General features: G+C 48.6%; 1 protein-coding gene across 1 annotated transcript in view; it reads right to left on the bottom strand.

Moving 5' to 3' along the window:
- The window catches only part of PDXDC1 (pyridoxal dependent decarboxylase domain containing 1), a 1,210,974-nt gene that overhangs the window by 226,027 nt on the left and 960,673 nt on the right, over positions 1 to 24,274 (bottom strand). The window lies entirely within an intron of this gene.

The raw sequence follows: 24,274 nt of genomic DNA, 5'->3' as shown, positions 1-24,274 counted from the left end.
GCCGAGATGCCCTGGATGCGGACATTGTTCCTGCGGGAACAATTCTCCCCATTTGCCAGCTTTTCTTCCATGAGTTCACAGCGTGCCTCTAGAGACTCCAGACGCTTGGAGCACTGCTCCACTGCATATGGCTGCTCACATAGTGAGTCTTACGCTTCTGACACCCTATGTTCCGCTTTGGCTACCCTCGTGTCGAGAGCCAGGATTTTGTGTGAAAGTTCCTCTGTGCTCTTGTGCATCTCCTTCTGAATTTCAGCCAGTAGGTTCTGCCGGTCCGCTTTGGTGGACATCTGCGTAAACATGGCAGGCAAGGGGTCCGTATTGTGGAACTGCGCCGTCACCGTCTCCACTCGCTTGCTTTTGTCCTCTGCCTGCACCACAGTCGAGATGTCCCCTTGCTTTCCACTTTTCTGGAATTTTGCCATTGCCACTGACGTATTGACCAGGATCCTGGGCGCCCGGGGGCCTGCTCACTTTGGTTCTCTTCACTGTCAGTGTATAGGTACCCTCCAGGTGGTTCCACCTCCAGGGCCTCCTCCTGTTACTCCAAACCCATATGTAATCTCCCGCCGCCGGCTCGGTGTATAGGATGAGCCTCAGTTCCTTGATGCCGGCCCAAGCGCCTCCTAAGCGATGGCGCTTACTGCTGATGGGATATTGTCTTTGGGTGCCTCCGCAGGCGAGAACCCCCAAGCAGTCGAGGCACCATCCCTCCAAGGCTCCACAACCTGCAGGTGGTTGCAGGCTCCTATTTATGCTGCAAGCAAGACCCTATTATTGCTTTAATCTGGCCATTCGGGGGAAATCCATGATGGGCTGGTCTGGAGTGCCATTGCAGCTAATGCTTTAGGTTGCTTTTGTGGGCCTTGCATGATTGGCCGGCATGGGGCGTTGCTGCAGGCAGCTTCAGGGAGCTGCTCTCCCATGCAAACTATTGAGGGCTCACACCTCTTGCAACATTGCAGCCTTCACTGCTTCAAGGAGGCTGCTGTGCAGGTGGCCTGCATTCCCCCAGAAAGCCTACTACGTTGGCTTCTCTCTCCCTCCTCACCAAGCTGCCCCTCCTCCCGCAGAGCTGGTACCCGGGCCGGCAAGCCAGCAGGCAGCTCTGCTCCCCGGGACGGGGAGATGGCAGGGGCCTCCTCACTGTAACTCATACCGCAGACTCAGAGAGGGCACTCCCCCACAAATCGCTCTCCGCAACGCTTCCCTCACCTCCAGACTGGGACGCCGGTCCCAGCGTATCCATTCCGGCTGGGTACACCTCCGCTCTGCTGGCCTCCGCTCTATTCCGGGGAAGCCGTTGCCACAGAAGCCGACTCACTCCTCACGGGGCACTCGGTATAGCCCCAGACCTCGCCAGCCTGCTTCCCTCCTCGTTCGACGGCACCTGCAGCCTCGGCTATGGAAGCTGCCGGTCACAGGCTATCCCCGCCTGTTACTTCGTTGGATCAGCGGCCGCCATTGCCGGCCCGCCATGCAGCCTCCCCTAGCACCCTTCACCGAAGGCGAATACTTGCCTCTGCAGAGCCCGCAGAGATAGTGTTCCCCTGCGGGCAACCTTCAGGGGCTCAATCCGCTGTTTATTTCAAGAGGCGAATCCCATGGAAGGATGCTTTTTCTCCTCCTCCGCCCTCGATGAGCCAGAGGCACTTAGGCTGCCATCTTGCCAACGGCACGCCAAGCCATGCCCCCCCCCCCCGAATCTTGGATTTATAGGCTCGGTAGCGTGGATGTAACAAAAGTGTTACATGCCGTCGGGCAGCATATCCTGCGAATCTGCGGCCTTGTCCTACAAAGGCTTTGTCACAGAGGGTCCGAGTCTCAGATTTTATAGGCTTGGTAGCGTGGACATAACAAACGTGTCACGTGTTGTCGAGCAGCATACCCTGCGAACCAGCAGGGGTCTATTGTGTAGCGGCCGCACCTCCCTAGCCTCATTGGATAGGGCTCCCCCCTGGGGAGAAGTGACGACACCTTGTGAATCGTCACCTCCTCCGATGGATTTCTCATCTATGATATCCCTATCCCAGCCCAGCCGTTATCCAGACACTTGTCTGCCGCCAGGGGGCACAGTTCTACATCAGCTATCTCTGACGCCTCTATGCACCGGATAGGATGTCAGGCCAGTCACTATAGCGGCACTGTGGCCTCCATTCAACCCTTCCCCCCTGCCCCCATCACTCATAAGCTGAGGGACTGCAGAACCGATGGTGTACAAGCTTCCCAAAAGAGGTGAAGGTAGGGAGGGCGATGAAGAATCGGTGGGAGATTTATCCAAAAGAAAGAACTTTACAGAGAGATAAGTAATTTGTTCTCCTAATGGATTATTACTTCCCACAGATTCCTCATCTATGATAGACTCGCAAAGCAGTATGTAAACCTGGAAGCAAGAACACCATCTAAACCAGTAAACTCTGGAGAACTGCCCTACCAAAACAGGCATCCTTGAAACTCAGCCAGTGACCGAAGGAGCCCATTTTTACCAGTTCCGGGAGGAGCGCATTGTGCCATATGGGTTGCGACAGTGTTGGCTGGCCTTCCCAGCCGATTAGCTTGTGTGCGGCCCGCCAGGCTCGCCGGATGTGGTGGGACATTTTGGGCAGCACCGGGAGTTGGTCGCGGGTGGCGTAGAGGACTTGGAGCGGTGTTAGTGGGGACATGGTCTCCAGCTCTATACGGTTGTGTGGCTGTGTGGGGTCTGCGTGCATCCAGTCATTCACTACTCCTATCTGTGTGGGCAAGTAATAGGTGCGTATGCAAGGTAACCCGATGCCTCCCTCCCACACCGATCTCTGGAGCGTGTCAAGGGCAATCCTGGATTGTTTCCCTCCCCATAGCAGTGTGCGCAGATTCTTGTCGATGAGTGCGAAGGTTTCTCGGGGATGGGGAATGGGGCGTTCTGGAGGACATACAACAGTCTGGGAAGGGTCATCATTTTGAATAGTGCGGCCCGGCCCATTAGCGACAGGGGGAGAGATTGCCAGTGGGGGATGACTCTAATGAACCGCTCTATTACTGGTTGTATATTAAGTCGGGGGAACCCATCGAGCGTCGGGTTGAGCCGTATACCCAGGTATTTGAATTCCCTGATAGAGACGTGATATGGGCAGGTCACCGGGATCGCAGGCTCGCCACCCTGAATCGGGAAGAAAATGGTTTTGGCCTCATTAACCTTTAGGCCTGCAAAGGACTGATATTCCCTGAGTATGCGGGAGACCACCGGGCACGAGATACTTGGGTTACTAAGGTATATGAGCAGGTCGTCCGCATAGAGCGAAAGGCGGTCTCCCCCCCCCCTCCCGGCCAGACAAAACCGTTCCAATTGGTGTTAGCTCTAAGCTCAATCGCTAGTGGCTCGATGGCCAGGAGGAAGAGGAGTGGAGACAGCGGGCACCCCTGTCTCGTGCCCCGACCCAGGGGGAATGGTTTGGAGGACATGCCGTTTACCCACACCGTGGCCTCCGGGGATGCATATAACAGTTTTACCCAGGATATAAATGTCTGCCCCAAGTTCATCCTGGCCATGATCTCCCACAAGGCATCCCACCCCACAGAGTCAAACGCCTTTTCGAAGTCCACCGCCAGGAGGGCGAGTGGGGCCGGTATCTCCTTTGCTTAATTCTAAACCTTCCAGCCATCACCTCTTTGTTTTTGCTATGTCACCCCAAGTGGGACGGGTATGCCCAGACGTGGGTCCCGTGCCTGCTGGGCCTAGAGACCCAAGCTACTCCTCACTGATGAGCCCCAACAAGGGCGAAACATGTTTGGGGATGCTTGTGGTCTCGTGCAGAAGGGATGTGGCCTAGCAGTTCGGGTTGGACTGCCCCTTTTGGGGTGGGGCCAAGCCTGATTTGCATATGGTCTTTCCCTTCTGTAATGGCTTGGCAGGCGAAGAACGGTGGTCTGGAGGGTTGCCCAGAGCATTGCCAGTGGTTAAGATTAATTCTAAACCTTCCAGCCATCACCTCTTTGTTTTTGCATGATCTCCCACAAGGCATCCCACCCCACAGAGTCAAACGCCTTTTCGAAGTCCACCGCCAGGAGGGCGAGTGGGGCCGGTATCTCCTTTGCCCTGGATAGCGCCAATTGGACCCTGCGCAAGTTCATCCGGGTTGACTTATTGGGCATAAAACCACATTGGTCCGGGTGGATTAGGGTCTCAATCACTTGCAGTAGTCTGTTGGCGAGTGTTTTGGCGAGGACCTTCGCTTCGCCATTAATCAAGGATATCGGGCGATAGGAGGCGCATTCCTCCGGGGGTTCCCAGGCTTATGTATGACCACTATGCATGCCTTCCTGAGGTCTGGGGGAAGTGCTCCTAGTTCCCTGCTGCGTAGAAAAATGCGGTGCATGTGGGTGGGTAGCATGCTACCAAGGCACTTCCATGTTTCTGTTGGGAACCCATTAGGGCCCGGAGTTTTCCCGGGCTGGAGTTGTGCCAGTGCATCTTGCACCTCGGTGTCAGTAATGTCAGCATTCAGGAGGTCTGATTGGTGCTGCGGGAGTGTCGGGATCTCAATGTGGTCGAGGTATCGGGAGGGTTCAACTGATGGGTTCCCCGTGGGTGGGGTGTAAAGATTTTTGTAATAGGTGGCGAATGCCTCAACGATATCTAAATCTTCTGTCAATAATGTCCCACCCGGAGATCTGATTGCCCTAACGTGTCCCCTGCTCTGCACGCGTCTCTCCAACCAGGCCAGTGTCTTGTTAGCTTTGTCGCCCCTTTCATATATTTGGCTTCGGACTAACTGGTGAGCAGTTTGTGCATTGTCTAAGGACAGGTTACTGAGGGCGTCTTGCGCCGTGAGCATCGCCTCCTTTGCTTCTTGGGTGTTCTGTATAAGGGTTTGTCGCTCACACTCCAGGACGTGTGTTTCTGCATCCCTGACCTTCTAGACTTGGCGTCGTTGGTAGGCGGAGACCGTGGAGATAACCTCCCCTCGTAGGACTGTTTTGTATGCCTCCCCAGATCGAAATCTGGCAGTCCACCGAGCCCTCATTGAGTTCGAAATATTCCGCTGTCGTCTTCTCTAGCTCTTCTGCAATTTCGGGAAGACGGAGATGGTATGTATTTAGGCGCCAATTACGGTCCGGGCGGCAGGAAGAGTTCTTGAGGGTTAAAAGAAGCTGGGAGTGGTCCGAAATCCCTCTTGCGAGGAATACAGCATCGAGGAGCCTGTGGGTTATGTTGCGGGGGATGAAGGCGTAGTCGATCCTGGAGAATGATTTGTGGGCCCCTGAATAGAAGGAGAACCCTGCCTCGTCGCCATGGAGTGTGCGCCAGGTGTCCACCATTCCTGAGGTTTCTGCGAACGTGGTGAGCGGCGTAAAGGTGGGACGTGTTCCAGCTCTCCTATAGGTTCTGTCAATTGTGATGTCCATTACTTCGTTAAAGTCCCCTCCGAGCACCCACACATCCGCCTCCTCCTCCAGAAGTAAGTTCTGTAATTCGGCGAGCAGTTCCTTCGTCAGCGTGGGGGGGGCATAGAGCGCTGCCAGGCCCCATCTCTCACCCCAGATGTCCGCCAGCATCAGCACATAGCGGCCCCGGGGGTCCGTCCTGATCTTCCTAACCTGGAGAGGAACTCTCTTGTGGACGAGTATCATTGTGCCCCTAGCCCCTTTCGTGAATCCGGCATGGTAGACCTTCGAGTAGTTGGATCTTTTGAAAAAGATGGTGTTTGTGCCTGTCAGATGCGTTTCATTTAAGAGGGCAATGTCTGGCGAGTGTCGGTTTAGGTACTGGAGCACCAGTCTTCGCTTTATGCTGGAGCCGAGGCCATTGACGTTCCAGGACAGTATCGTCACTTTGTTGAAGTTCATCCTGTCAGCGTGAGTCTATTTGTTGGGGTATCTGAGAGGATTAGTGGCCGTTGCATTTTTCCCCCGGGGGCGTATGTCGTTTTCTTCTCGGGGTGCCTGAAGACTGGGAGATACCTGCGTCCCTGATCCTGGCCCAAGGTAGTGTTTGTCTGACCTGCCTGCTTTCGTCGGTTTCCAGCTTTCTTTTCTCGTGATTTCGCTTCTTCAAATCCCCAAAACTCCCCCCACCCTGCACTTCCCTTCCAACTGGGAGCACCTGTCGCCCAAACATCGAACTTATAACTTGTTGAACTTAAACTTAGTCGGAATGACCCGACCTAGGGCGGTAGCTCCAGTGGAGTCGCCCTGACTGTGCTTGAAACTGCGGTGTCAAGGTGGTGGTGGCCGCGGTGGTGTAGTTTCCATGGTGTCTCTTGGTGACCTCAGTACTGTGATGCCCAGGCCTCATCCGTTCTCAGTGGTATTCCTGGAGGGGCGCCTTGGTGCTTCTGTTTCGGGGCCCATCGGAGTAGGAGACGGCGAGTCCTGCCCGGGCCCGGGTTTGCGAGCGGGCGGCCCAGAGGGCGAGCGTCGGGCTGCCGGCCCACAATCAACAGTCTTGCATTTCGTAAAGGGGAGGAAAGGATCATGGCCAGCCTGATCGCCCTCCGCTCCAGCAAGTTGAGGTGTTCCTGAGACTCTTCGGGAGACCACAGTCCTCTCACAAGGTATAAAGGTCTGACAGGTGAGAGTCCCAACCAGTCAGATGCGTCCGTGACACAGCCACTTGGGGCCAAAGTTGGCGAAACAACACGCCTTTCAGCAAGTTGTCGCATTCGGCCCACCACACAAGATTCTGGGCTACCTGAACTGAGACCTGCAAGGGGTCTGACATGTGGCCCTGAAACTGCAGCCATTGTCAACGGTAAAGACACTGAAGCAATCTCATGTGCAGCCTCGCCTCCGGCAACACTAGAATGCAGGAGGCCATGAGGCCCAGAACATGCACTAAGGCCGAGGCCGGGATTTGTCCCCGAGACTGGAGGACATTGACCATCCGCAAGATGTTCGCCACTCATTCCTCAGGTGGGAAGGTCCTGCCCAGGAGAGTGTTCAAGACCGTACCGATAAATCGGAGGGACTGGGATGGCGAAACCTCTAACGTTTTGAAGATCAGGGAAAAGCCCATTCTGTGCAATACGGTGCATGTGTGGAGAACCAACACTAGATTTGGGAAGCAAGCTTGGACAAGCCAGTCTTTCAGGTTGGGTAGCAGCTTGGTGAAAACCTTGGAGCCGAAGATAGCCCAAACAGCAGAACCTTGAACTGGTAATGGTGGTGACCCTCCACAAACCTCAGGCACTTCCTAAGCTTTCGATGAATCGGGACATGAAAGTATACATCCTGCAGGTCCAGGGAGACCAACCAGTCCTGCAGTTCGAGGGCTTGGAGGTTCTGGAATACAGTAACCACCTTGAACTTGTCCTTGCATAGAAATAAGTTCAGCAGCCACAGACCCAGGATGGGGTGCTAACCCCCATTGTACAAGTTACTAATCTAACTTGTTCTCCAGCATGGTTCTTGCATGGATTTGCATGCTCATGAATCGTCTGCATCGTCAGGCTAGGAATCCTTGTTATAAAGAAAGAAGTTTCGCATTAAACTTAAAACTGCTCATCTCTTCTATAGCCTACAGTATCCTACGTATCATACTGCCCACAGCCAATGACACTCATCCCCCTAAGCTCCACCCCTGGTGACCATCTTCAGATTTGGTAGCGCACGTAAAGTAGCAGTATGGACCATGAACAGCCAGAGAGGGGAAGGAGGGATGGTTCTCATGTGAATCCATGCAAAACCCATGCTGGAGAACAAGAGTTACAGGTAAGTAACTTTTAACTTCTCCAACATGGGGTCTTGCATGGATTCACATGCTCATGAATAAGATTACGCAGCAGTACATATACACAACCACAGGAGGTAACAAGGCTCACAGAAGCAATACACTTACCTCTGGAACAGACTCCCCTCAAACAAACAGGTTGTGTAGCACCGCTTGGTCGACCTGGGACTCCTGCCTAGATTAGAATCTCGTGAAGGTGTGGGTAGACCTCAACGTATACCCCCTGCAGATGTCAAGCAGGGGAACACCAGAGAGAAAAGCCTTCATTGCTGCAATGGCTCTGGTGGAGTGGGATCTTGGCCAGCCTGGAAGTTGTCTATTGGCCAGACAATGACAGTGAATGATACAGCCGAAGAGCTACATGGAGATGGAAACCTTAGTCAGAGCCTTCCCGTGCCCCACAGGTCCAAAAAGCTTAGACTTCCGGCACTCTGAGTTGGCAGCTGTCGTGAAGAGGTCGATCTGGTAAAGACCCCACTCGCTGAAGAGATGAGACACCTGCGCTTGTCGAATCTCCCATTCATGACTGGATCGCCGCTCCATGCTGAGCGCACTTGCTGTGGTATTCTTGACGCCTGCCAGGTAAAAGGGGGTGAGGAACATGTCTTGAAGAATGGCTCAGCATCACAGGGAGAACAGGGGAGTGGGTCCCACCCTGCTTTCGGATGTAAAACATGGTGATGGTGGTGTCCATGAAGATCTGCACCACCTTCCCCTGTAGCTGAGGCTGGAATGACTGGAGGGCCCAGAAAACCGCCGTAGCACGAGGATGTTTATGCACAAGTCCTCCTTCTCTGGGAGGTATCAGGTAATCTTATCCCCATATATATGGTCGCCGTAAATAATATCGCCGGGAAAAAGTCGTGGCGATATTATATGGGTGACCATATATATGGGGACAGGGGCAAAAAAAAAGAAAAATACAAAAAAAAATAATCAATAAATAAAATTGGGGGTTGCGGGGTGTCCCCCGCATGTTCCATGCAATAATGTCGCCACAAAAAACGGCAATTTTTCTGCGATATTTTTGCATGGCGAGATTTTTGTGGTGACATTATTACATGGAACCCTCTGGGAGCCAGAAGCCTCAGGCGTGAGATTGTCCTGTGTGAGCCCCCCAACCCTACAGAGAGCCATTAGTAGAGACGGTAGCCTGGTAAGGACGGATCTGGAAAGGAGCTCCTCGAGTAAGATGTGGACAAACCGACCACCAACAAAGAGCCTGACGGAATGTTTGAGGGCGATCTTGTCTGTCCATGTGCCTGTGACCTGCTGTCACCTGGCGTCTACGAATTCCTGAAGTGGCCACATGTGGATCCTGCAAAAGGGAACCAGATGGATGCAGGAGGACATCATGCCCGATAGGGATTTGATGGACTGGACTGTTGCAATGGATGCAGTTGACAACCGCTGAAGCTTCCCTAGGATGGCTTTGACCCTCTCCTCCGAGGGGGTCAAAAGACACGAGATCTTGTGGAGCCGGACCAAAGTGCATTCTGTTATGGCACATTGAAGGACTTTGGATACGTGATGGAGAATCTGAGCGAAGTCAAAAGGTGTATAGCCTCCGTGTGCTGGGTGGCCAGTGCATGAGAGCGGGACCGAATGAGGCAATTGTCTAGAAAAGGGTAGACGTGTATTCCATTGTGGCATAGGTGTCCTTCTACCATAGGCCAAGCATTTTGTGAATACTCTCTGAGCCGATTTCAGGCTGAAGGGCAGGTCCTTGAATTGGTAATGCCGCTCCTGGATGACATAACGCAGGAACTTCCATTTGTGATGAATAGGGATGTGAAGTATGCGTCTTCCAGGTCGAGAGTTGTCAGAAAATCCCCTTCCTCCGGCTGGTCGGGCACATGCTGTAATGTGACCATCCTGAACTTTTGGAACTTTAGGTACTTTTTTAGGCGTTGTAAGTCTAGGATCGGTTACCACTCTCCTGACTACTTCCTTACCAGAATGTATCTTGAGTACACACCGGAGCCCCAGAGGTTCTGAGGGACTGGTTGTAGTGCCCCTTTCCGCAATATGGCCTGAACCTCATGTAGCAGATGGACCATGTGAAGTTCTTGACGCGCAACAGGAGGAATGCAGGGGCACCATCTTGGAATTCTAAAGCATGCCCCTGCTGAAGAAAGTCCAGCACCCATTTGTCCGTGGTGATCTTTCTTCACTGCTTGACAAAGTTCAATAGTCAGCTTCCCATTGTGGTGCGAAACTGGTGGTGCAGGTTCAGGCCTGCTTGGGCATATGTGCCCTGGATGGTGGATGGAGACTATGTTGGCCTTCACTGCCGTAGGCCTGGGAGTGGCCCCGGTAGGCTTCCTGGGTGGTGGACCAGGATGTATGTGATTTCATTGAATCTACTTCACCTAAATGTGAAATCTTTGAATTTTGTTTCTCTTTTTTTTATTATATGGAGCATCCTCCCTTACTTCCCCCTACCTTATCATATCCCCTTAACAGGGGCCAATCCTAAAAATAAAAGTAGGGGGACTCATCAACAAACACAATTGGATGTGACGTTGCAAGAAATTAGCATATAAAGGTGAAATATGCACATTTCATTAAATTAGCTTTGCATTACCACCCAAATTTCACAGGACGAATGGCATTTGCCTTTCATAAAATCAGCGCACACACAAAACCAAGAGAGTACATTTTCTTCTAATAATGTCTTGGAAAACGTTAAAAGGTGTGCATGTTTCAGAAGTGATAGTGGCTATGATGCAGCTCCAATCTGGGAAAATCCGGGACCGAATGGCTTCCCTGTTGAGGTCTGGAAAAAGATAGGCAGTAGTGAAGTGGCCCCACATCATCTTAATATGTACCGCTGGGCCAGAGACCTGGGCAGTCTACCAGCGGATCTTAGGAAACGCAACTATAATGGTCATTCCCAAAGCGGATAAGCCTCCAGACGAAAATCCGGGCCAAAGTATTATCGGTGCGCCTGCAGAGTGTCATAACTACTCGCAATAGATTTCAAAAAGGCATTTGATTCCATATACTGGGACGCACTCTGGGAGATTATGCGACGGATGGGGTTTGGCGAACAGTTCCTGAGCTGGGTCCAACTGCTTTATAACTCACCGATGACTGAAGTAAGGGTGAATGGTTGGGCATCAGGGTCCTTTGCCCTGGGAAAAGGGACAAGGCAAGGCTGCCATCTGTCGGCGCTCCTTTTTGCATTAGCAATAGAACCATTGGCTCTGCTGTTGAGGGACACACAAACATGGAAGGGTTTCCCGGGAAAATTAGGGTGGGAAGATAGGGTCTCCTTGTATGCGGACAATCTATTGATATATCCTCAAAACCCAAAAATGGCATGCCCTGTGGTGACAACTGCTGGAATACAGGGCCTTCAGCGGCCGAAGGGTGAACTGGACCAAATCAATTCTGTTCCCGATTAATGTATCAGGTGAGGAGACCCCAATACCCTGCCCATATAGAGTTGTGGGAGACCATTTCCGTTATCTGGGTATCCGAGTCACGAAATATCTCAATCAGTACATGCCCGACAATCTACAACCCATTATAGAAAGATTTACGAGATGAGCAGCTTTGGATGTCTCTGCCCATGACCCTGTTCGGATGGGCGGCTTTATTTAAGATGCTAGCCCTCACACGTTTTCTGTACATCCTACAAAATGCCCCACTATACATACCTACGAAGATGTTCCATAAAATAGACTGCACACTCAGGAAAATTCTATGGGGCGGAGGGCATCCGAGAATAGCTCTTCGAACACTGCAAAGATCTATATGGGAGGGCGGCATCGGTCTAGCACGGCTACAGACATACTATTGGGAGAGCCAGATGTCGGTGATCAGTGATGCATTGCATGCCGACACATCGCTACCACATGTGAGGGTGTCACCTCCCATGAACCTATACTCAACTTTGCCTAGACCACCCCCTCGAAATATGACGTCGCAAATGCTTCGAGTCTTGGCCGAGATACATGCTTTCATAAGCTGGGAAAAAAGAGTTACACCACTGAGGCCACGGTGGGAGAATGGGAACCTCTCTGAGGTGAACAAGCTACCGAAGTGGCCGATCTGGGTGACGAGCGGTATAGAGAAAGTGAAGGACATGAAAACAGAGGGTACCATTAGATCCTTTGATGATCGAACATCGACATTTAATCTCCTAACGACAGAAAGATATCACTATACACAGCTCCGACATGTACTGCAACAGCACCTCCCTGCCCTCGCCAACATTCCTGACTGTATCACTATGGAACGAAACATTGTCGTGGAACAAATTCATGCTAAAGTCACCACTGTCATGTATGCTGCTATCACCTTCTTTGCCACCCCTGAATTGTTGAGTCTGAAAGCAAAGTAGGAGAGGGGGTGGGAGATATAATGCCAGAAGATTGGGTTGAGATCCTAATGTATCCACGTGAGACAACCATATCGGCTAGGCTACGACTGGTGCAACTAAAGATATTGCATAGAGTCTACTACCCGAGGGTAGCCCTGTACCGCTGGGGCCAAGTTGCAGAACTGTCTGCGTTGCCGGAGTGAGGAGGGAACGTTCTTCCATATACTATGGGACTGCCCGACTATACGTTACTATTGGCAACAATACTGTGATATACTGTCAAAGGTTTTGGGCCAGAGGATACCCAGGGATCCTAAAATGTTGCTGCTGGGAGTGGAAGGGGAGGGAGACATGTCCCGATATGCAAAGCTCTATTTCTCGACTGCAACTGCAGTGATTAAGAGGAACATCGCACAGTTATGGGGGTCGGCAGAGTCACCACAAGTTGATCAATGGGTCACAGACATACAGATATGCATTGCTATAGAACAAAAAGTATATAGGGCACGAGGATGTCCGGAGAAAGCTGGGAAAATCTGGCAATGTTGGGAAGATGCTATGCGAACCCTCTGACTCCATGACTGCATAGAGTGTAAACTGGAAATGTCAATGTAGAGAATGTCATAACATGTACCATGAAAGACCTATTCGAAATCAATGTCCTCCATCTGTTGATAAGGTTTGGACTCCTAGTGGGTCAGTTGTATGTTTTGATGCAAAACCAATAAAGTATATTATAAAAAAAAGTGTGCATGTTTCAATCTCCAAGAAACAATACAAATGCTTTCCCTGGAACATGCAGTACAGAAATGGGGCATTTCACCTTTAGTAGTTTGTTATTTTTCATCAGGTTATGCAGTGAAGTGTCCAGCCTGCAAACCTAATGAATGCAGCTTAAGAGGTCGACTTTAATTCATAAATTCAAAGACGATATTCAATGTTTCTCATTTTAACTGGGGCGGGCGACTGAGTCGACCCTCTGAAAAAAGTGGGCGTTCTCCGTCCACCCGCGCGCATCCTCGACTTCAGCCCTGCCCTTACCCCGCCCCATCTATGTTTTAAAATGTACCCACTTACCCAACCAAATTCGAAGAATTTTTTTCCTAAGATTTCACATTAGGTGAAATTGGATTCGGTGAAATGTAGGTATCCCGGTGGAGCGGGTGGGCTGATGATAGGGGGTAGTGTACCCATTGGAGAACCTGGAGACTCTTCCCCCCAGAGAACAAAAGGACAACCTTCTCTGTTGCAAGGTCACAGAGAGCGGCCTTTGTGGCCTGGAGTGTCTCATCCACCACTTTTCCAAACAGGTTGTCTCCCTCAAACGGCATGTCCACAACCTTGGTCTGCATGTCCCTGCAAATATTCGTGGCTTTCAGCCAACCCTGGCGCCGGAGAGCCACCTCATTTCCCCCATCTGGGTCTGCTATGTCTAGCGTGAACATAATGGCATGGTCTGAAGCCACTTCTCTCTCCTGGAATAGGGCCAAGGCCTCGACCTTCTTTTCATCAGGGAGGAAATTCCAAAGTGAGATAGGATGACGAGGGCGTTGGCGGCCTTGATGGTGGAGGCTGCAGTGTAAATGATGCGCTTGCCAGCCGCATCAAGCTTGCCTTCCTGGTCCGGAGGGCCCCATGAATGAGGACGAGGGGTGGGATAAACACTTCCTGGAGGCGGCTGACACCAGAGAGTCTGGGGAATGCTGAGACCTGAGACACCTGGGGGCCGAATCCAGGACCCAGTACTACTTCTCCAATCTGTGACTCTTTGATGGCGTCTTATTCGGAGGCTTCATGATGGCCAATCCATCTTCCCAAACGACGTCCAACAACGGGACTGACACAACTGTCTTTCTTGAGGATTCTCTTTGGTGAAAAAGGAAGCCTTCCTTCTCCTCCGGGACCAGATTGTAAAGCTTGGACCCCTTCGAGATGATGGAGTGGAAGGAGAATTTCGTCTGCTACTGAAGCCCTGGCTGGCTATTCAACATCTGGCGGTACCCTCTCAGTGGTAACATAATCCTCATACTCATCTGTGTGAGTCACAGTGGCTTCTGTGTCAGTCTGTGAGTTGGCTCCTCTTCCAAAGGAGGCAAGGCCCCAAGCCCAGGTCCAGGGGCAACAAGCACCCTACGGGCCGTGTCAGCTGACGCTTAAGTGGCCTGGAAGGACTTCTGGTTGGACCAGATACAGGAGCAGCAGGGCAGCAGCTTTTGAATCTCTGCCATTTAAGTATGCATGGTGGTCAGGATGTCCAGTGACATATACCTCGGTGCAGGAGTGGGTGAAAATTGGTGCAGCAGGAGCCGGGCTAAAACCCCTTGCAGGGTCAAATAGCTGGTATGGCTCATGAGAGAGTGATCCCTCCTGAGACATGGGTTACTGGTCTGCCTCATGATCTAAGTAGAAGACTTCTGAAAGATCATCCTCGGAACTGGTGTAGCTATGCATAGATTTCCTTGGAGATCCCATGGGAGCCATGCGAGACACCTTCGTGGGCCTTGGCAGGAAATCCATAGCTTGAAGCAAGTCTCTCACTCTGCCCGAATCCTTCAGGAAGGAGGCTACAATTGGGATCTGCATAATAGGAACAGACACCGCTGACAACAAGGTCATGGTCAGAACAGTTGATGGAGGCCTTGGAAGCCAAGAGACCCTCGGCGTAGTCATCGTCGTGTAGGTTGAGACGACAGTTGCTGGCAAACTTTTCGGTGACAAAAGAAGCAATGGTTTTCCTGACTTCGATGACGAGGAGCTCTATGACAAAGCGGTCGTCGACGGTGCAGTGGTCTTGGTCATTGACGAAGAGGTTGTTGATGAAGTGGTGGTCCTGGTGGATGGGTTTGTTGTTGACGGTGCCTGCGTCGCAGATGGCGAAGAAGATGGCAGAGCCGCTGACTGGCCTCCAGAAGGTCTGCTCTTCAGCGGCTTGTGTTTAGATGGGGTCAAGGACTTTCTCGCAAATGGAGGCAACCCACCAGCTGGCAGGTTAACAGTTGACTAAGAGGGCAACTGAGGCCGATCCCTTTCAAACCCTGGTCCTGCAGCCATAGTGGCTGCTGAGGGGGCAGATCGAGCATGGATCTTCAGCTTCATTTGAATCTACCCAGAACGAGCATCCTCAAAGGACCTTGACCTCTTTCCAGAGGGAATACAATGATGGGACCTGCCGGCCCTGGATGAGGCATGACTGAGCCAGGAGCCGCGTCGGAGACCTTCCCCTGCTCAATCCAAGCCACTAATCTCCGGTCGCGATCCTTCTTGGTCTTCGATGAGAAGCTACGGCAGATGCTGCATCCGTCCGTGTCGTAATCCGGATGAAGACAAAGGCACTTGAAGTGCCGATCCTCGACGAAAATGTTCTTCTGGCCACAGGTCTCACAGTCATTGAAGAGACTTTTCTTCGTCACATCGGACATGACTGAGGTGAAGATGTAGGCCCAAGACTGGATCTGCTGGAATCACAGAGAGGATTCAACGATGAAAAAGACTCTTCGCTGAAAAGCGGTCTCTGCTGCCGGTAGTTACTGTGTGACAGTAGATGGAAAAACCTTTGAAAATTGTCAAAAAACAGCACAAAAATGTACGAATTGCGAGGAGCGAAGTACTAGGACCCCCAATACTAGAAATGTAAAATCTGCAGATGGCCACCACGGGTGGAGCTTAGGACAAGTGCCATTGGCTTGGAGCATTATGACCCGAAAGACAATGATCGGCTTTAGAAGAGACAAGAAGTTAAGTTTAAAGCGAAACTGCTTTCTTTTTACCAAGGATTCCAAGCCTGGCGACAGGGGAATATTTATGAGCATGTGAATCCATGCAAGACCCTATGCTGGAGAACCTTTGGCACCAGAAAATGGGTGGAGTACCGGCCCTTCCCTCGTTCTGAGCGTGAAACTAGCTCAATCGCGCTTTTTGATAGAAGCTGACCAACCTCCTATAGTAGAACGGGGATCAGTGACAAAGGGGAGGCAAGTGGACCATCATTCGGTGGGGGTGGAGGGAGAAGGGAGTGCGGCTAAAGGGATGGAAGGCAATATCCCTGCTGAATGATTTATGAACGTTTTCTCTTGGAGCAACATTTCCTCCATATTTTATGGACCCCATCACAAGTGTGTGCTTTTTTTTTTGCACTTATATTTGGATACCGCTACCCAAGTCAGAATTAACCAGGAGGACTTGATGGGAGAACCGATGCACACAAAACATGGCCTAAAACAAGGATGTACTATGGTGCCCACATTATTTAATTTATGTGTGTCAGACCTTGAAGAGTCACAGAAAAGATCTCAGAACTCCCCTCCTCCCCCCAAAGATTGAAAAGAATAAGGTGGGTTGGCTGACATATGCACATGACCAGCCCTCCAGATAAGGTGCGTATAAGGCCTTTTACACACATAAATCTCGTCAATACAGCCCTTTTAATTATTCCTTGCATACCACTTACACAAGCTATTTATAGCAGCACCCCCATAAATCATGGAGTTCACTGGTGACTGCCTGGCTAGCAGCAGGTTGCAAACCAACTCTTTACTTTAGTAATCAACACAGTTCCTTGAAAGAAGCAACTGGGATGAGTCCTAGTCTATTTAATTTTTTTTAACATTCTCCTCTGTTAATGCTTCTATCAAGATAATACTTTCTGGGTAATGTAAAAGGAAATTTGTGCTTTGTTCACTTTGTTCAACTGCCTGCATTTTGTAGGTTACAGTGTTATTAAAGCATCATGAACATGCTTTTCACTTTGCTTTAGGACACAGGTAGTATTGTGTAAAATGAAATTTGTCTTAAACAAAGGCTGCATTTCTGCTTAATTGGCTTTAATAGAGGCAATGCATTTGCAGCTGCATGGGCATTTCATACTTTGTTTTCTTTTCATCACAGAAGCACACCAATTGCATAGCTAGGCATGTGGTCTGAACGTTAACTCCCTTTCTGCCCACCCACCGCAAGCAGGTATAATAGATACATGAAGAAGCAGTGCTGTATATATTTTCAGTGGCACAGATTGTACCTTTATCTCTCAACAGGACTGCTATATATTCAGGCAAAGTATCCTAATTTATCAACAGAGCTGCTGTACCGTACGCATGTCATGGCACAATGCAAAATATTCACAGCAGGGCTGATTGAATCATGTCTACATTTCTTAGCAGGACTGCTATGTTTTGGGACAGTACCTGTAACAGAGCTGCTGTTAAGAAAACACAAACATGTGTTGGCATTAGCTGCAGCTAGCTAAAGTACAGCGCAAGAACGTGTCTGAGCTCTTCCCATCAACCTCCGACAGTGTGAGAAGATGGCATTGCTGTCATATACTTCACTCCCTTCTACTCGGTCTTGCGCTTTTCAAAACATCTGCTTCTCCCATGTCCGATTACTGAGTCCCACTGCCAAAGATCTAGCACATTTCAAAGTCTCATTATGAATCTACAGACTAATGTAGGATAGTCCAAACAGGTCTAGAGCTTTTGCCAAGCAATTTATGTCAGGCAAGCCTCACCTGGAACTGCCAGTGCCCTAACCCTATGTGCCTTTCAGTGTCAACAGCCTGTTGGGAAAGGCAACTCAGTGGGTCAACCTTGCTGAAGAGATTGTGTAACCTGTTAGTTCAAATCCTGTTAATAGGCACGTTAATGAGTCTGCATCAGAGATATGCATTTAAGATGTAGATAATACAGTTGATTTAACTTTCGACTTCTCAAAAGGACTACTAAATATTCAGTGATTCAGAACACACACATTTAATACGGGATGCTCTACTTGTAATGGCCCATAACACAAAACTCATCAGGGCTGCTGTGCGTGCAATGGCTCAGAAAGTACAGCTCTTCAGGGCTGCTATACTTGTAATGGCTCAGAACACACATCAGAGTTGCTATACCTGCGATTGCTCAGAACAGACATCTCATTTGGGATGCTATTATTGTAATGGCTCAGAAGAAGCACATCTCATGAGGACCTCTATATGTGTAATGGCTCAGAACACACCTCTCATATGGGCTCTTGTACTTGTAATGTATACAGTGTTGGTAAAGCATCTGCATTCAAGCAAGTGCTGCATCTGGTCAGACAAACCTCCAACTCTACAATATCCAGCCTAATGGCCAAATAAGGTTTGCACACATCTAAAAATAAGCACCCAGTGGTAAAGCTGCACTACATTATTAAATAGAACAGGCATTTTCAGCTTTTTGGCTATTTATTGGTGCCATGTTAAAAGACAAACAGAAAATCAGGAGAGGAAGAGCAACTCTGAACCTAAGTAACACAAAAGAACAAAGGTGTGGCGGGAGGGGATGAAGAGACAGAGAACATATAAGACAATCCAAAAGAGGAATTCGAACAACAGGAAGAGAGAGCAACAAGCTACATTATAGGGCAACAAAGAAAGTGATAAGGGAAAGAGTTAATAAGACAAACACACAATAGGAGTGAGGGATAGAAGCAGAGCAAAAGAAAGATTTGGAGACATTAAAATAAAACAGAACAGCAGGTGGGGAGAGATGGAAATAGAAAAGCAAGACTAGAGAAGGACAGGCCAATAACATAAGAAACAGTGCAAGAAAGATAATCAAAAGGATTAGCAACCTCAACTGAGAAAATGAAAAAACAGATATAGCCAGAGTAATGACATGAGAGAGGAAGAGGAGTTATATCAACCGATACAGCGAGATAGAGGAGGGACAAAGCAACAAGAGAATGCAGAGATGGGAGAGTCATAGTGACTGCGAAAAATAATGCAAAAAGTGGCATTGCAAAACTTAAGGGTGAGAGGCAGAAGGTCAGAAAGTGAGAGACAGGGGAAACAAAGTAGCAAAGGGAAGGAGAGATGGAGCAAAAACATGGAGCGGCTGTCAAGCAGGTAGTGCCAGGCAGCAACAGTAGGCCCGAGAGGAAGAGAAGGGATGCTGGTAGAGTGAGGGACTCGATTTATGTATCACCCGATGTAACTAGCTGGGATCTGTAGTAACTCTTAACAGAGTTTGTGTCCAAGTATCATGAAGATGAAGCTGGGTAATATGCTTCTACGAGGTTCTTGTGTGGGGAAAAGTTTTTCCACAGGTGCAATAAATTATTTAAAACCACTTTGAAATACAGCTGTTTTGTCACTTATGCTTTCGGACACAGTTTTAATTTTATGCACAAATTGGATAGTTGTTACACACTTTTTACTCTCGAAGGAGGACAATCATTTTTACTCTTGAAATTGGATTTACTCTCTAATTCTAATAATTGGGAGTAAAATATTCTCACTCCAAAATCCTATCTGGAGCACTGCAGATGACGATGTGATCTTTGATTTTACACCGATCGGTCTGCAACGTAGCTTAGTGGCATTAAATGATTATTCTCAGTGGAATGACTATCATCAATATGAAGAAAACAAAAATGATGGTAATAAATGGTAGAGAGGACAACAAAACGAAACAATTTGTTTGGAAAATTAATGACACTGCAATTGATAATAGTAAAAAATATATAAATACCTGGGAATGGACATTTATGACAATCTTGATTTCAAATTGATGACAAAGAATGTAGCTTTGAAGGTTAATAAGAAATGTTATGCCGTAAGGTCCTTCGTTGTACAAAGTGTGGACTATTCAATGGAGGGCCTTATGAATAATACTTGCACTGTACCTAGCACACTATATTGTCTTGAAGTTCCGGCAAACAAAGAAATAAAGTGGCTAAGAAAATTTGAAAGTAAAATATGGCGACAAATACTTGCGTTATTTCCTACTACTCCATTGGAGGCCCTTTGTTGCGAGTTGGGACTAACTGAAATGTCTACATGATGCAAGATTCGTAGGAGCGTATTATACCTACAAATTGAAGAACTTAGTGGAAAGATGGATAACATCTAATGAATATCAAAACATTTCATGAAGACATTGGCTTTACAGGGTCATTACCCAGCAATAGGGGGCTGGAAGTTAAACAAATTAACAAAAAGCAGCAGCGTGGGACCATATGAACAATATAGATTATTTAACTAGGAAGACAACATTCAGCATATATTCACAGCAAGGGTTTACAAAGTGCACTCCATTTGATTATTTTATGGAACTGTAAGGTATGCAGATTTATAACTAAATTACGTTTTTATCAGCTGCCTACTTTGGAAAGAAGGGAGACTAAGATTTTGTATGAAGTCAGGCTCTGTCGAATACGTACTAAGAAAGTGGAATCTATGCGACATCTACTAAGCCTATGTCCAAGATTAAGTGAAGTATACTGGAAAGGATATAGCAGTCTGGCTGCCGATATGGATAGCATTGTAATTGAACAGTTTTGGTCTCATGCATTTTCTGGTTCAGACTTGAAACCGAATTATGCAATTATATCTGGCAGCTGGTCACAAGGAAATATTTAAAGTAAATAGATGATGTTTTTCTTCTTATGAAATATGGTTGGGAATATTTTAAACAGTATATATTCATGAATTTAAATATTAGTGTAAGGTATTTAATCTGGAGTATATGAAATGTAATTTAAATGTGTTCATTATGTGGTGAATTGTATGATTACATTGTTGTGGTTAATTGTATTTTTACCAATATACCAATTAAAAAAACATTGAAAAAAATTGTGCACTTTATCCTGTCTTGTTGCAGTGAAGTGAAGCCTTCAGCTTTACTCCACTGGCCTTTTGCTCATGTGTTATGGGGAAACAGACTGGTCCTTAAGGCTGTCAGCACTGGGAAACTAAGCTAGGTTTCCCGTAGTCCTATATTTGAATATATTTGTTGCACAATGCCTCTTTCAATGCAGTGCAATGGGGTTTCTTTTATATGATCCTAGACAATCAAAAGGATGTTTTGGTTATCTAAGGTGTGCTAAAGGACAAACTGGTGGCAGGAGTTACTTTTTAATACTTTTTACTGTACTTTTTGTTAGCCTGAAAGCATTTGGCTACTAACAGTAGCTAGCGTCCCAACATGGCCGTGCCACAAGGTTGGTTTGTTTGTTCCTTGGCCATCTTGGCCTTTGGCCTTCTTCCTGCCCTGCCAGGTCAAGAAATTCATTTTAGGGGCATGCATTTGCCTGGGAAAGCTGTGCTTTTCGCAGGCTAGTGCAGGGCCTCCGTGTGTCTGGAAGCCAGGAAGTGGGTTGGGACTGGCTGCCCCAACACCCAACTGGTTTCAGCAGGTCTGGAGTGTATGCATGAGTTAACTAACAGTTGTCCTGATTGGACCACTGCTTGGGTGTGAGTGAGGGGCAGAACACCATTGATTGGGCTGAGTTTCTGAGTTCTTCCATAAGAAGAGGAGCCCTGCAGCTATTCCACAAAGATCCTGCAAGGTGCCAAGTATCCTGCAAAGCCGTGAAGACTTTGGTAGGCCCGCAGACCGATCCTCAGAAGGCCTGGTGACCAACTTTTGCTTTAGTCCCGGTGGAGCCCTGTCTGGCTGGTGATCCTTAAAGACCTTTATCAGTGGTTTGACCAGTAGCAGTGGTGCGAACAACCATTCTTGACTTCTTCTTGTAACTCAACAAGTTGGAGCCTTCGGAAGTGCCCCTGGACCAACCTGTGGACTGACCAGCTCCAGTGTGGGCTACTGCACAAAAGAGTCGCTGCTCCATGTTAGATGGATTTCATGCTCCGGCTAGAAACTCGAGGGGTCGTCAGCTTGACCTGCAAGAGTCCCTCCTGCGAAACCTGGTGACGTAGCATCGACAGGGCCAGAGATAGAGGACTGACTTCGACCGCAATATCTGTGTCCCCTGCTGTCGCCGTGCAATGGTGACTGTCCCTCAAACCAGCGTTCTCGCATCTGGTCGACCGTCCTGAAGAGTCCTGTCCTGGCGCCTGCTGCATTTTTCGGCGAGAAGAGGTTGCACCAGGCTCCTGTACCCGTCCGGATCTCGTCTTGCACCCGCATCTCTTGGGCTTGACTGATACCAGCGCCAGGAAAAACCAACCTAAGACTACCTTCCAACGACCTGCCAAGTCTGGAGGAAAATTGGGATTACAGATGCTAAGTTGTAGCAATACTTACCTGCCCCCACCCCTTACCTCCACCCTTTAAAAGTTTGATAACTTTAAAAAACTTTCACAACTGTTTGGCTTTGGCAAAACATGTTCCGGAAAGTCCTCCAAAAGCTGGGAACAGTTCTATTAACCAGAATACGTCCTCTCCTGACTTTTGGAACCTCCTTCACATCCACAGGACCCTCCTCCTAAATTTTTCCCACTCCCTAAAACTATTGGAAAATGTGTGAACTGTTGGCCATACAACTTAGGGAAGGACTTTGCAAGTTAGGGCCGATGTGCCTTTGGACTGCTGGTGTAACAACCATTTACTTACCTTCCCTTTCAGGTATTGAGGGGAGTGGACTGAATGTTTTATACTAACTCACTGTAATTGTATATATGTATTTTACTATTTAGTATTGTGTGATACTACTACCTTCTAGAAGTCATTTTTCATAGTGTGTTCTTTGGCCATAAATAGAGTATTTTTGTACTTGCCGGGCTAAGTGTAATCCTTGATTGCTCACTGTGTTCAACTCATTGTGGACCCCTTACCACACTCACTCACTTTTGTGACTTAGCCTTGACCACTTCCCATGCTACCTTCATTGGTTTGGCCACAGATCCCAGATTTATTATTTTAGTGTTTATAGCGTCACTATAACTAGGTGGGCCTCCTTAACTCGGTCCACCAGGCCAGAGTTTAGAAATCCAGTCTAACAATGACCTGTAAGGCCCAAGTGTCATATGTGGTCATCGACCACGCCGGGCTGAACAAGGAAAGCCCCTCAACCCCCGGTGACGAATGGCAAAGCCCGTCACTGCGGCCACTGTAAAGTACCCTCGCTGGGCACCCCTTCCTCTGCCTCTCGGGATGTACCTTCCTTGACCTCTTACCGGGGCAGAATGATCACGGCCCCTTGGGGAAAAGGAAAAAAAGGGACAAAAACCACTGCCCCAAGACAACAGCAGTGTGCAAGCATGTTGTAATGCTAGCCCCAAAGACTTAGCAGTGGCCTTGGGCGAATGGACCTTCTGGAGTTTATAGTCTGCTTTAGCTCCAAAATGCTAATGGCGGTCGAACAGCATAACCAACAGCCTGGCCTAGACGTCAGCAGCAAACCCCGATGTCATCAGCCACGAGTGGCACCTGACCACTGTGCTAGTGTCCATGGTCCTTCCCACACAGTCTGCTGTGTCCAGTCCCGACTGCAGCATCTGACGTGCCACCTTCTGGAAGTCGGAGACCAAGGATAGGAAGCAGTCACTCATCTCTCCTTCCAGGACGTACTCAGCTTCATCGGCCACCACCATCCAAAGAAGAACTTCACCATGACGCAAGAGGCATTCTCAGCACACAGTACAAGAGTGCTTAAAGCAAACACCTTCCTGCCCCATGTGTCAAACCTCCTACCTTTAGCCCCTTCCAAAGGACAGGGACAGTAAAAGTCTTCATGCTAGCTGTCGAGGCCTGAAACACCATGCTCTTAGGTGAAGGCAGGGCTAAACTGCACCAAGACATCTGTATCCATCTGGCCCTGAGCCCACAGGCATGCAGGAGTGGTCCCCAGAGGGTACCCTGGTGGTCATGGTAGACGCTGTGGGAGGCTGCAGTGCTGTAAAGAGTCCATTAGAATAACCAAATGATATAGCCTCAGGTTGGCAAGCAAAGCTCATTCTGGGAAGGGAGGTAGTGTGAAGCTACTAGAGCATCTATACGAGACACTGGGGGGAGGGGAGAAAAGGGACCCACTATAACACACCGTGCTCTCTGGGTGACTATCATGCCTCAGAATGACTATTACATTTGGGTAATAGGTGTTGAAAATGTATTGGCTGAGTATGTATATTTTTCATGTGCCTATAGTACAGAAAAGGTAAACGAGCACTTGATAATATTACATTTTGAGTGGAAAGCTCTCATTCAATGCTCAGTAGTGGAAAGGTTTTACTTTGCCTTTGCCGCTAGTTGCCAAACTGGAAAGAAGTGGACACGCATGTACAAAAGGTATGATTGAGAAACCAAGATAAGCATGACCCTAACTGGTTTGTTTTGCATCTTGTGCGTATATAATTTAGGTACGATCTCAAATAAAAATGTTAGAAAAAAAAACATGTGTTTGTCATTTTTGTAACCTTGAGGAAACACGTAAGCGTGTTTAAAAATTTCCTCAGTTGATATAAAGAACTATGGTTCTTAAAGGCAGATTGGCATCAATGATTTATCTTGTAACTGTCTCAAATACATAGGCAA

The sequence above is a fragment of the Ambystoma mexicanum genome, chromosome 2q, assembly GCF_040938575.1.
Source record: "Ambystoma mexicanum isolate Mex_15411 chromosome 2q, UKY_AmexF1_1, whole genome shotgun sequence".
NCBI lineage: Eukaryota > Metazoa > Chordata > Amphibia > Caudata > Ambystomatidae > Ambystoma > Ambystoma mexicanum.
Note: the sequence above shows the minus strand (reverse complement) of the source record. Positions and strands in the feature narration are given on the sequence as shown.